The sequence below is a fragment of the Mustela putorius genome, unplaced genomic scaffold (assembly GCF_011764305.1).
Source record: "Mustela putorius furo isolate JIRA1106 unplaced genomic scaffold, ASM1176430v1.1 tig00003898_pilon_pilon_pilon, whole genome shotgun sequence".
Lineage (NCBI taxonomy): Eukaryota > Metazoa > Chordata > Mammalia > Carnivora > Mustelidae > Mustela > Mustela putorius.
The window spans coordinates 19,363,594-19,375,069 of NW_025422047.1; the positions used below are offsets into that span (position 1 = coordinate 19,363,594).

The 11,476-nt window shown below is 41.6% G+C and overlaps 1 protein-coding gene across 2 annotated transcripts in view; it reads right to left on the reverse strand.

Annotated features, from left to right (window-relative positions):
• WDR72 (WD repeat domain 72) overlaps positions 1-9,520 on the reverse strand; it is a 212,070-nt gene extending 202,550 nt beyond the window's left edge. The window contains exon 1 of one of the 2 annotated variants that reach the window (XM_004755388.3): positions 9,418-9,520. The gene's annotated coding sequence lies outside the window, so the exon portion shown is untranslated. The other variant, XM_004755389.3, reaches the window with a different exon arrangement.
• Between the last annotated feature and the right edge of the window lie 1,956 nt (positions 9,521-11,476).

Sequence of the window (11,476 nt, forward strand, 5' to 3'; positions counted from 1 at the left end):
TCAGGCTCCCTGCTCCTCGGGGGGCCTGCTTCTCCCTCTCCCTCTCCCTCTGCCTGATGCTCTCCCTGCTTCTGCTTGCTCTCTCTCTCTCTCTCTCTCTCAAGTAAATAAATAAAATCTATAAAAATAAATAAATAAATAATAGGGTTGATATGAAAGTAAAATGGAATGATCCATGGAAATCATTACATTCCATTGTAAGCATTCAATATATGTTAGCTGCTATTATTAAAAGACTTTTTCCAACCTCAAAATCTGTGTGTAAATCTTGCTAAGTAAATAGTAAAATGATAAGCAAAATCCTTGTCATTTATAATCCTTTATTTTATTATTCATAATTTACAGTAGATTCCATCTAGTAAGTGAACTAAGCAGGAAAGATGAAGATAAAACTCTAAAGGTACCAAATTGTCAAAGTAGAACAAAATCTATCATCTTTCCATCCATTATAAGTTGAATTGAGCCCACCCCAACATTTACACATTGAAGTACATAATCTCCAGTACCTGAGAATGTGACCTTATTTGGAAACGGGGTCATTACAGATACAATTACTTAAGTGAAGAATGAGGTCATACTGGATTAGGGTGGAGACAGAATCCAGTAAGACTGGCATCCATAACACTAGGACCTTTGGTGTCAGACACACACAGGGAGAGAGACGTGAAGATGAGTGCAGAAATGGGGTGATACTTCTACAAGCTAAGGAATGGCAATGATTGCCAGCAAACCATCAGAAGCTACTGTGCAGGTCTTAAGTGAGGAAATTGTTCCTCACAGCCCTCAGAAGGAAAAAACTCTGCCGACACCTTATTTCAGACACTCAGCCTCTTAAACTGTGAGATAATAAATTTTTGTCATTTAAACCACTTAATTTGTGGTACTGTGTTATGACTGTCTTAGCAACTAATATACCATCTGACTGATAGATTTTGTTTCTTTTCTTTTTTTTTCTTTTTTTTTAGGATTTTATTTATTTGAGAGAGAGAGAGAGGAGAGCACAGCAGGGGGAGATGGAGAAGCAGGCTCTCTGCTGAGCAGAGAGCTGACATGGGGCTCGATCCTAGGACCCCAAGATCATGACCTGAACCCAAGGCAGACGCTTAACCAACTGAGCCATCCAGGAGCCCCCGATTTTGTTTCTTTCAAGTCAAAACATAGATCTTAACAATACATATAATTCATAACAATACATACAACTATTCTCTTAAACTCTTAAACTTACACACAACTATTCTCTTAAACTCTTAAATTTCAGTCTAAATCACATAATCAGTCATACACCAAATTTTCTTTTCTAATTCTTTTGTAAGAATTAGAAAAGGATCACCTTTCGATTCATATTATAGGTTCCCTGAGAAAGTCATATATTCATTTTATTCATTCCACACGTATTTACTGAAAGCCCAAATAAATTTAAAAAGAAACAAAACAAAACAAAACAGATTCCTGACCTCTAAAAATTCACAACCTATGAGTCAAGTCATACACATGTAAATAACTGATGCAAAGTTTACTGGGACAAGTATTCCCCAGGTACAAGACCAAACCACACCTTAATCCCATAGCAGTCGACGGCAAAGAGTTCTCTCTTGGAAAAATTGTGTGTTTTCCTGCGGGCCAGTTGCCTCCTTCTTTGGTCCTGATATTTACTTTGCTTCTCCCAACTTCAGCACAAGCTGACATCAGAAGTCAGTCCACTGCCATTATGACGATCCTTTCGTCCCAGAAAAACAGATGGAAGGCACTTCCACTGGCAGGAACATGAGCTTTATAGTTGAATCCAGTTTGGAGAAGCCTCTCTAAGGCCCATGATTCTGGTGTTTTTTGACTTTGCCCACAAAACAAGAATGCCTCAGCTAGGGAAGACTGCAAACCCATCCTTTTGCATTCCAGAATCCCAGCAGAAGCTCAGGCAAATCAGAATGATATCAAAAAGGCTTAGGATGGATAGATGGATGGATAGATTTTTTAAAAAGGCTTACGAAAGCAGAATTCCATGGTGGTTTGGAGAGAGTGGTTGAGGAGGGACCCAAGTTGAGGCTCATTATACAAAGGGACTTTAGCCTTACTGAAAGATTCAGTTTTTAAAAACAGCTATTTCCTGGGACTCCCAGCCCATTCTAGCATTAATTCAAGACACAGGAGGTGAGCCATTTGCAGCCAGTCTTCTCATTTTTGAAGATTTTCTGTCACACTCACCATTGATGTTATTAGGATAAGGAGGCCCGGTGAATCTAAATCCCTAGGCTAGGATTACATCACTGGATCTGTCTGACTGCAAGGCCTATCTCACTTCTCATAGGGCTTGAGAGTGAGCTGACACACAAAGGCACCACTACTTACTGATGGTTTAGTTTATGGCTTCTGTTTATAGACAAACCAGTCCTCCTTTTTTTTTTTTTTTTTTTTTGAAGACAAAACAAAACAAAAACAACTTAGGTTCAACCACAGGAGTGGTTAAGGGGCCAAATCACTCCTTAATCCAGAGGTAAATACATGAGTACAGTTTCTCTGCTTAATCTGCAAAACCTATTCATTACATGTGTGGGGGTACATGCACAGGCAAGCATGTTTTCTAAGCATGAGGACTTAATACAAAAGCAAAATAAAAGCCCACCGTAACCCTGGTATCATGGAAAAGGACTCTTAGTACAAAGCGAGATTACCATACTGCAATTATTTCAATGTAGTGTATGTTAAAAGAGGTAGCTGAGGGAGACAGGGAAGGGTTAGGCTGGATCTCCATGCAGCTACAGCACTTTCCAACCTCTGCTTACTCTAAAAAAAAATCCTTGGCAAGGGGGATTCCTCTCATGGTCTCTGCTCTGCTGGGTTTTTACTGACCAAAGAAGTCACTGTCCAGGGGCATCAAGAAATTCTGTCCCTAGGCCATAAATAAATGCCCAACTCCTATAGTTCATGGGTGTATGAGAGCCCAAGAGGCCTGGAATCGATCCAACCTATTTTAACTAGCAAGAAACTACCTAGTAATACCTTGTTTGTATTTCTTGGAGGAGGGACACCAGAAACACTTATTTCATTCTACACAATAATTCACCACAATCAGAGGGAGCACAGCAAGGGCAACACCATCTCCCAGCTGCTGATTACATCAAAGGCTTGCAGCACAAATTCAATTTTATGATGTTAATCTCAGCCTGCCACTCAGAAATTTTCTCTGAGGGATATGATTTTTCTCTGGATTTCATTTTAAGAATGATTTTTTTTTCATCCTCAATCAATAAAGATATGTTTTCATCAAAAGACTCTATCTTGGTAGAATTCAATTGGCTATTTCAATCCCTTTTGGTGACACAATATTAATTAAAATAGTTTATGTTGCACTTCAACTGGAAAAAGAGGCAGTGAAAATAGCAGCTACTCAGAACACATGTTCTATACACATCAACATAGAGGGCAGAAAATAATTTTCTCTTTCTCCAGGCGACACACATTAGCTATTCAAGAGAGTTGCACAGACTTGGTTTATCTCTATGATCTCACTGGAAAAAAAAAAAAATTGAAACTCTTCCTGTTTGCATTTTTTGTTCAAAAGGAAATCAAAATACACATGAAAATGTTGCTTCACATGCACACCTTTCATTACCTCAAGTAGTAGAAAAATAAGTGTCTGTGTGCCCATGTGGAATGATGGGTTACTAGGAATCACAGTCACTGCTTCTCCTAACTAAAAACAAATACATAAATAAAAATATAAATAAATACAATGCTATGAACATTTACTTTTATTTTCAATTTCTAAATAATGATCACAACTGACTGCATTGTATTTCTCAAAAATAAACATACAGAATTAGCATAAATGTTTTCACATTTAAAAAAGGGAAGAAAATTATGAAATGGGTTATAGAAAATAAATGAACTGTTTTGACAGTAGTTTTGCAAGTTGTAGTTAGTTCACTTAACAAATATTTATGAAACACCTACTGGTCACCACTTGAGACTGGGAAGAAGGCTTTACTTCTGGCCTGCCATGTGGACAGACCATGGAACCTCCATCACCATAGACTGAGTAGGGCTGAGGCCTGGTTCCCACCAGGCATATTCCCTTTCACAGGAAATAGTCCCTGTGTTTCACAGGCATATTCCCTTTCACAGGAAAGGCTAAAGTTAACCCTGTCTGGGGAAGGAATCCAGGAAGGCTTCTCAAAGAGAAGTTCAATTACTGAAATATTCAGCTGATAATTAATATCCATAGTTTAATAATTTTTTAAAAAGGAAGCTTAGTATCTAACCAGCTTTCTCTAATCCAAATCTTCTCACCTTCATACTCTTGAAATCACCAATCCATTATACTTAACCTAGAGAGTGGATATACTGATACTCCAAGGAGTCTAAGGATTTCAGAGGACTTTGGGTAGATCTCACTCAATCCACTTCTGCTAAAAAATATCTTTATCCATCATGCTCTTAATTTGGATGTCACATCCAAAGAGAGAAAAGCATCAAATTAAGGAACAGAGTAGAAATCTATAGAAATGCAAGTCCCTATTTTGTGATCTAAAAACAACAACAAAAAGGTAAGTTCACTTGGTTAAAAGCAGGGAGTGGAAAAGAGTTTGGATTTGCTTAGACACTTGAACAATAATGATAAGGCCTAGACAGACTACATCATTCACCAAAGAGTGTATACAGATGTGTATGTATACCAATGTTGGAAAAAACATTGATTAAAAAAGAAAAAACATCCATCAACATCAGCAGCACCATGGGACTTAATAAAATGCAGATTCCTGGGCTTCGGGATGAATGTAATACATCAGAATCTCTAAGGCATGGGGTCCAGAAATTTGAATTTTTTTAAAGATTTTATTTATTTCAGAGAGAGAGAGCGCGCACAAGCATGAGCAGGAGAGGGCAACAGGGGAAAGGGAGAAGGAGACTCCCTGCTGAACAGAGAGCCCCATCTGGGGCTAGATCCCAGAACCCTGGGATCATGACCTAAGCCAAAGGCAGACCTTACTTAACTGAGCCACCCAGGCACCACCCAGAAATTCACATTTTAACTAGCTCTCCAACATGTTCTTATTATGCTTAAGGCTAAGGATCTTGAATCAAACTCAGCATTCTGCATGCAGAGCACAGATAATGAAATACTGAAAATAACCGATAAATTAAAGTAATACTCGTTAAATGAATGACCAGAAACAACAATTCCCTCAAAAAGGTCTTATTTAGGGCCTAGTCTGCTTGGCCTAGACAGAATGCCAGTCCCTGGCCTGATGTAGGCCTTCCATAGCAAACAGGCTTGGCCTGTGCCTGGCAACTATTTTTCCCCATAATGACTGAAAGTACTTAAATTCTTCTGTTGTCTAAATGGCTTGTGGAAATTTTGCCTGCTTTGCAAGGCTTTGCAACAAAATAGCCTCAAGTTTTCCTTTTGAAAGGGTCTAAATGGGTTCACTCTAGATATTCAATTGTTCAGCAAATTTGTACTTTTGCAAGAGGGATAACTCATGCATGATCAACTTGGATTTTGAACCAAAGTCTACCAAATTTAAAAGGATTTTAAAGCTAACAATACCAAGGAAAAGTCACAGGAGGATAAAATCCTAAAAAGAATTCCTCTCAAAATGATCAGTTTGCATTTTGGTACTTCTAAATAAATAACCAATTTTCAAAATCCCCTCCCCATGTAAATTTTTGTTAAGATGCATTGCAATAGCTTGGAGGGAAATAATGAGCCTCAAGGAAGGGCTAAATAAAGCGCATGGTCAGAGATCCTATCCTGTAAACGTGGGAATGCTAACCTTTGCCAGCAAAGAACTCTCAATGGGTGGAACTCCTTTTACAGAGCCAGACCCTAAAAGTAGGCTAGCAACACAGATTGATGTGATGAAGAAAAGCCTACAGTGGTTGGGGAATGGGTTAGTTAGGGGTAGTGGAAGTACACAGGACTTCATACTTTATTCTGAACAGTAAGCACAGTTAGAATATGCGTGAAAGTCATAAATCCCATCTACACTCAAGGCTAGATTAGAGTAGTATTTTCTAGAGAATGAGATGGTAGACAGAACCACAGTGATTGACTGTCACCTGTACATCAGACAGGCTTATGTTTTATACACAACTAAGTCTTCCAACAAAGTTGTTAAGATAGACACCCTGTAGGAGAGACTTGAAGATTAAATCAGTGCCCAATTGTGTAAAATAATACATGATCTTTATCTCACATTTGAGGAAACTAAAGCTCAGATAGACAAAATAATTTGCCAGTGTCCTGTAGCCAGGAGAGGATGGGGAACATGGGAACAGTGTGCCATGATTTGTGTTTGTCATGCTCTCTCACCCTGTCCTACTTTCAAACACAATTTTCCCTTGGCCCAAAAAACTCTTCCTCAGCATTTCTACCTGGCAAATTTGCACAAAACTGGACTCTTCTGAACTGGAACTAAATTTTAACTTCTTTGAGCATCCTTTGGCTGCCTTTTAGCACACCCCTTCCCCCAGCATTCCCTTTTCTACCTTTATCAGACCATTTATTACTCTGCCACAATTACTGCTGTGTCTCTTACCCTAAGCTATATTGTGAATGCTTGGAAGGCAGAAAACTGTCTTTTTCCCCCCGTGCAATCTACTTGGCAAGAAGCTTTACATATAACACAAGATCAAAAAAATGTCAAAGGGGAGGTCAAAGAATTAATGTTATTTGGTTATGAATGAATGGATTCATAACTTATGGATTCAAGTGTTGTCCCTCTTTTCTCCCTTTGTTCCCCCAGACAAGTCAGTGTGTAAATTATCATCTTGTATAACTCTAAAGCCTGTACAAAAAGCAAAAGGCAGATGTACAAAAATATCCGTGACTATAGATGTTCATTCCAACTTCTACCCAAAGCAGCCTAAAATCACATCAGTTTTCTGGGCCCTCACGACTCACCACTGACTCAGAGAAAACATACAGTCAACTAACTTGAGGTTGACTGGTTCAATTAATTATGACTCCCTCATCCTATATACTTTCTTACTTGTTAAACACCCGTGTGTAGGACTTCAGATTTTCCCCAGGTTAAATTTCATTTCACTAAAAAAAAAAAAAAAAAAGAAAGAAAGAAAGAATGAAAGAAAGAAAGAGGAGGGAAGTCAGTGTCTTAAATTGTAGACACTTTGCTACTTCTATGATATGCATCACTTCATCTGTTTTTCATAATGACTCAAGCCTTACTATTATTATTATTCTAAACATGAAGAAAATGAGGCTGGGAGAACAGAAGTAGCTCGCTCAAGATCAGAGCTAGAAAACAGAAACAGATAAATCAGTCTCCAAAACTCACGCCCTTGACCACTATACTACACTGCTCAAGTGGGGCAGGCAGGGTGCCTAGCAGATTAGGACACTTTCTGGAAATGTAAGTAAACTCTAGAAGAGATACTCCTCTAAGAACAGTGATACCTTGCTCTAAGAATGAGGATTTGCCTTTTGCAGAAGAGTTCAGAGACCTGAATATCTTTTAAGACCAAAGACAATCTTATTTGGAAGATAACAGTGATACACATATAGGGTTTGATGAGACCCCAGAGTTAATTTGAGGGTCTGCCAGGACTTCAGAGATGATCTGTTGCTAGAAATCAGTGCACAGATTCTTTCATTCCTGATCCCCATCTCATTTCCCAGCCTCCATTCTAGTCTAGAGCAGACCTGAATCTAAAAATGTTAACAACTGGGAAATTACAACTATACATTCAGAACGGTGCTCCAGAGATGTCCTTTATAATGCACTGATGAAATTACTAGTAAGAGATGCCATATATTGTGAGTAACATTAAATAAGCGAAAGAATAGTGAGTTGTCAAGCCATGAAGATAGCTGAATGTAGCAATCTTGAAATATTTGCAATACCATTATTTTCAAGGTCCCATGATATTATTTCATAACCTAAATACACTTCCATTCCAGTCTGCCCCTATAAACTGGAACTTCAGATTTCTAAAGTATTCACTCTGTTGGGTGGAGATTGTTTAATGTAAGATTTTCCATGTAGGGAGAGGCTTAACAACATATTTTTATTGACAAAATAATTATAGCTTAAAAATATCTTTCCCAACAGGAGGTAAAAATACTGGAACTCAACACATAATTTTTGTGGTTTGAAAAAATAATAATTACTTTACTAGATCACTTCAGGGACAGTTTCCTTTTCTCCTCCAGTCCTTTGTATTCTTTACAGAAAACACCATTGGTACATTTTAATACTGAAGGAACTAGAGGGCAAAGGAACAAGGAATCAGTCACAAGACCAAATTAACCACAAATACTTGCATGACGAATGTGGTTGCTTTCTTCTCCCCTGGTGTTTAGGTGGTAAGAATTAAGGAGAGTAGAGAGTTAGTGAGTGCATTTTGTTTTGGGGGGAAAGGTGGGGGCTGGGAATTGTAGGTAGGGATGGAGGGGTAAGGAGTGTGAAAGGAAAAAAACTTTCTAACCCTTTCTTCAGGTACCTAGTCTCCAAAAGGTGACCTTGAACTCATTTAGAATAAAACTGGGAGGGGAAGGAAGAAAAGTCCACGCTACTGTACCACAGTGTTCTGTCTGCATTTAGTTAACTGTTTAAAAATGCACACAAAAATGCTAATAATGAATGCTATAATGCTATCATGAATGAGGAGGGCTCAATGAGGAAGCACCTGTCCCTAAAGGAAGTATTCCTACTACTTCAACTTTTCCAGATTCTTGTCAGTGCAGACACCTTCCTTCGCCCCTTTATTTTCCTGCCCCTTGTCCAACTCCACAAGTGGCAAAGTCTTGTGCCTTCAGTCTTTACTACTAGCTCAGCAGTAGGTGCATAGCAAGGAAGTTTTTGGCAGATGTCCCGTTCCCGGTAGCCTCTAAGGGGTCTTTCTGGCGCTGGCCCAAGTCTACCGGCTTTTCCCCAGATCCCAGACTCGGGGGCGTGTGGGGTGTGTGTGTGTGTTTTAAATTGCTCCGACCAACTGCTGTTCCATGCAAGTCCGACTTACAAGTCCCAAGAAACTCTTAGTGAACGGTGGGCCCCTACAGGTCTCTGGGAGCAGACGTCTCTCCCAGGGCCACTTGTACAAGGAAGGCCCTCACCAACCCTCCCACCTCCCCTGCTCCCCTACACAAACACTTACACACACACACCCCCCCGAAAGGACCAATCTGACAGTTGCGTGGCTTCGGTCACTACTGATGCGCCATCTGGACTAAAGTTTGAACAGAGAATTTTCCACGTGCAAGAACTTGGAGCAAAAGAAGAGGTTTTAGCAACTTCGCGCGCTCACCTTCCTTCCCAGCCCCTCAGGATCCAAGCTCACGTCGCGCGGACTCTTAGGGCGGGAAGCCTAGCGGCAGTACAACCCCACAACAGCAGTCAGACACCCACCGCGTAGGACAAGGGAGCCTGAGCCGAGCCCGGGGGACGCCCAACCTACCAGAGCCGCCGGGTGGCGAAGCCGCAGGTGTCGGGGTAGCCAGGTAGCCGAGCGGTGGAACCGCTGGGCGGCCCCGGAGACTGCCCGGCCCCGCCCCGGCCCCGGCCCCGGCCCCGGTCCCGCCCCGGCCTCCGGGTCCCCGCCCCGCTCCCGCCGGGCTCCGGATCCCTCCGGCCGCGGCTGCCCCGCCAGCGCCGCGCTCCCGCCTTGTGGTCCCGCCGCCCCTCCCCATCTCACTGGTGGCGGCGGCGGCTGGAACAGGCCCGCCCGCAGCCTCCGACGGGCCCAGTCCTTCCAGGGCTGGAGGGAGTTCAGCTGAAGCGAGGAAAATCAAGGTAGGTCACGTGGCGTGGACCCTGAGCCCCTGCCCTGGCCGGGACTGGGAGCCGCAAGACCTTTGAGGAGCGGTGAGAGGAAGTCCCCTCCCAGCAGGGGAGAGACAGTCCAGGTGTCGAGAATGGGGGGGGGGGGGGAGATCCACTTTTTCATTGAAAATCAGCAGTTAAACATGAAACCAGCGTTCTAACCTGCTGGGAGTGGACCAAGTACCGCAACGGACTGGATGGTTTGGAAAATTGGGAGGGGCGTTTTGTTTTTCTGAGGTGTCTCAGTGATTTGATTTTCCTTACGAAATCCCCTGGATTCTAAGACTCCTGGAAGCAGGCGGGGAGAGATTTTGAACACACTCCCTTTTCACTGATACTGGCTTCCCAAGAACTGAGAGGATTTCTTGAGACCACAGGTGGGAGGCCTTCTCGGAGGGCAAACTGCACATTCCCTGGATCTTCCTGTGTGAAGCGCCCGTGCCTGGGGCGGTCCTCTCCCCTCCGTCATCTGTGCCCGGTTGGTTCCTATTCTTGGTTCATTTGGAGTGTCCCTTCCCGCATGCAGGTTAGGTGTTCCAGCTGTTCCTTCCCAAGACACCTCACTTCCGCTGTCACAACACGTGGCCCAACTTACTGGGATTGTTGGCTGTGTTGGCCTCCCCTGCTTGACTGTAAGCTCAATAAAGATGGGGACGGTCGGTGGGGACAGGAAAGGCCGTATGGTTAAAACATAATAAGTAAAGTAAGTCAGAGGCAAATACTGTTTGCTTTCACTTGTACGTGGAATCTTAAAAACCAATGAACAAACATAAACGAACAGGTCATAGATACAGGAAACTCTTGGTTACCAGAGCAGGGAGGGATTAGGTGTTGAAAGAAATAGATGAAAGGGATTTAAAGGTACAAACTTGCGTTATAAAATTAATAAGTCGTGGGGATGTAATGTGCCCCATAGAGAATATAGTCCGTAATATTGCAATAACTGTGTATGATGCACTTGGTGACTGGACTTGTGGACATCATTTTGTAATGTATAAAAATATCAAATCACTGTATGTACACCTGAAGCTAATAAGACACTAGTATGGCAATTATACTTTAATTTTTTAAAATAAATAAATATTGGGGGCTGATGACATGCATCTAATAGTTGAATGTTAAGGTGCCCTCAGACCCCAGTTCTTTTTTTTTTTTTTTTTTTAAGATTTTATTTATTTATTTGACAGAGATCACAAGTAGGCAGAGAGGCAGGCAGAGAGAGAGGAGGAAGCAGGCTCCCTGCAGAGGCTTTAACCCACTGAGCCACCCAGGCACCCCGACACCCCAGTTCTTAAACTTTTCTTCCCTATCCTTACCTTCTAAGTCTGCAGGATTCTACTTCAGAGTTAATATCCCCATCCTTATCACTATCCAAGAGTCTTTCATTTTCTCTCTTGAAGGGAACCTTCTCCTGCAGTTTTCATAGAGGTGCAGGTATGGTTCCTCTTATCAGCTCTGCTGTAACTAGCTCAGTGGTTTTAAAAGGCCCTCAACCATGCTAAGTCTCAAATAAGGGCACTTGATATTTTTAGGACCTGTGAAAATGGAAAAAAAAAAAAAGGAAAAAATAACTTTAAATAAAGTTCTAAGAATATATAATATTAATTTATTGATCTTCAGGCCGATGTTATCATTGACAGTGTTGAACTTCTCAAAATCTATAACCCTGGAAAAAAGTACAAGTACCCTTCCCC